This window comes from Echinops telfairi, unplaced genomic scaffold (assembly GCF_000313985.2).
Source record: "Echinops telfairi isolate 266 unplaced genomic scaffold, ASM31398v2 ScPeMD7_7469;HRSCAF=8507_1, whole genome shotgun sequence".
Lineage (NCBI taxonomy): Eukaryota > Metazoa > Chordata > Mammalia > Afrosoricida > Tenrecidae > Echinops > Echinops telfairi.
Window position 1 is genome coordinate 1297086 of NW_022111373.1, and position 2304 is coordinate 1299389.

At 36.9% G+C, this 2304-nt stretch overlaps 1 protein-coding gene across 3 annotated transcripts in view; it reads left to right on the forward strand.

Annotated features, from left to right (window-relative positions):
* NME5 (NME/NM23 family member 5) overlaps positions 1-2304 on the forward strand; it is a 24691-nt gene that overhangs the window by 21006 nt on the left and 1381 nt on the right. The gene's annotated exons all lie outside the window — the stretch shown is intronic.

Below are 2304 nucleotides of genomic sequence, written 5' to 3' on the forward strand. Positions count from 1 at the left end.
TGATCACATAGGCTGATCTGTTCTTCCATGTGGGCTTTGTTTCTAGCCATATTTAAAGAAAGTTTTCTGCTCTAAGATAATAAAAAGTATTCTCCCATGTTGCCTTCTACTAATACCTCATATGGTTTTATTTCTTTATACCTTTAATTGCCTGGTATTTATTTTGCTAAAAGAATGAGATAGAGAGGTAGTTTTATTTTCAGTTCCACTTGGTTACTCAATTGTCCAACACCACTTAATGAACAATCCATATTTTTTTCACAGATTTAAGATTCCACTTTGCCATATGGTACATCCCTACATACATTTGGGTTTATTTCTGTATTTTCTTTTCTGATTCTCTAATCTGTGTCTGTTCATTTGTAAATACAATGTTACTTTAACTGTTGTAGCTTTATGACCTTTTAATTACTTTTCATGCCTTTTTTTTGCATTCTCATTTTTAATATAAATATTTTTACATTATAATACTTACTGCCATTTTGCTTTTAAAAAATGTATATTTATTTTGGGTGGCACTATTCAGCCAAACATACAAATATATTCATTGTGTCACCATTCAGCTACTGCTCTGTAGATCTATTTATCCTGGATTTCATATACAGAAAGTGATGCAAAACACAGACTAGAAGCAAGCAAGTAAACAAAAATCCCAACAACAACTAGATAAAAAGATAGGAAAAACCTCAATCAAAAAGAAAGGGGGAAATATTAAGAACTGAAACATTTTTGGGGCAAAAGGAAGATCAAATGATAAGGAATTACATCTTAACTTAGTACATCTGCCATAATAAACTTTCCAATGCTCTCTGTCTGATAGCAAGGCTATTCACATCCCCTGACTATGATCAGATGGGATTCATCGGAGGATTAATCCATGTGAGCACCCTGAAAATGGATTTTGAGTTTCTGCTATCATTTATGTTATAACCTTCTGCAAACTGTGCATGTAGTCACGATTTAAGCACTGAAACTATTTCTTCCTTTTGATTTGGATTTTGTGTTAGTCTGGGTACTTTAGAGAAACAAATCCACAGAAACTCATGCATAAGAGAGAGTTTTATATCAAGGTTAAGTGCGCATCAAGAAAGCATCCAAACCCAGTGCTGCCCAAGCCCACAAGTCCAACATTACCCCATTGACCCATATGTCTGGCACCAATCCACAAAGTCCTCCTCCATCTCACAAAACAGATGCGATGATGCTGACTGCAGGAGGAAAGCCGAGTCAGTAAATGTGTAAGCATCTCAGTGCTGGCAGGGGTCTCCACAAGGCCGCTCCAGCACCCAGGGCTGAATTGGGATAGGTCCATGCGGTTTCTCCTTGGGGATGTCTTGCAGGAAGTCAGCCTTGCAAGCTGAAGCAGGGAACTGCTAAGGCAGCTGCACCCTGGTCCCACCATCACAAAACGAGACCCGAGAACTAGAAAGGTGAGGCTCACCGAGCCATTTATCCTTCTGCCCTTCAATTAACCCCACTTGTGTTTATCGGCCAATTTGGCACAATAAATAACTCAGATTTTATTATTTACAATCCTTGGATCACACATGCTGGTGTGCTTCTTCCATGGAGACTTTGTTGATGTCTTGTCCCTATTTTCATATTGATGATTTTTATAGTTCTAAGGTTTACACTTTGGTCCTTAACCCCTCTTGAGTTTGCTTTTGTATGTGTAGTGAATGGAAACCCAATGTTGCCAGCTCAATTTGTTGAAAGACCGTCTTCTCCATTTAATTTTGATCCTGTGTTAAAAATCTGTTGTGTGTAAGTGGATGGATATTTTTCTGGATTGTCTATTTTTTTCCATTCGTCTCTATCTATTGTTGTATCATTACCAGGCTGTTTTGGCTACCATGACTCTGTATTAGGTTTTAAGGTTAGGAAGTGAAAAGCCTCCTACTTTATTCTTCTTCTTATTTGTTTATCCTGGGTGCTTTGTTTATCCTGGGTCTCCTTGCTCTCCATATGAAGTTGGTGATTAGTTTCTCCATTTCTTCAAAGAATGCTGTTGGGATTTGGATTAGAATTGCATTATTTTTATGAATTGTTTTGGATGCCATTGATATTTTCCACAATGTTAGGTCTTCTTAGCCACGAGCATGGAACATTCTTTTATTTATGTAGAACTCTTGGTTTCTTCTAGTAGTGTTTTATAGTTTTCTTTGTGCAAGTCTTTTATTTCTGTGGTTAGGTTTGTTCCTAAGTACTTCATCTTTTGTGTGGCTATTATAAATGGTGTTATCTTCTTGACTTCCTTTTCAGAGCTCTCTTCCATAGTATATAGGAACTCTGATTGATTTTTTT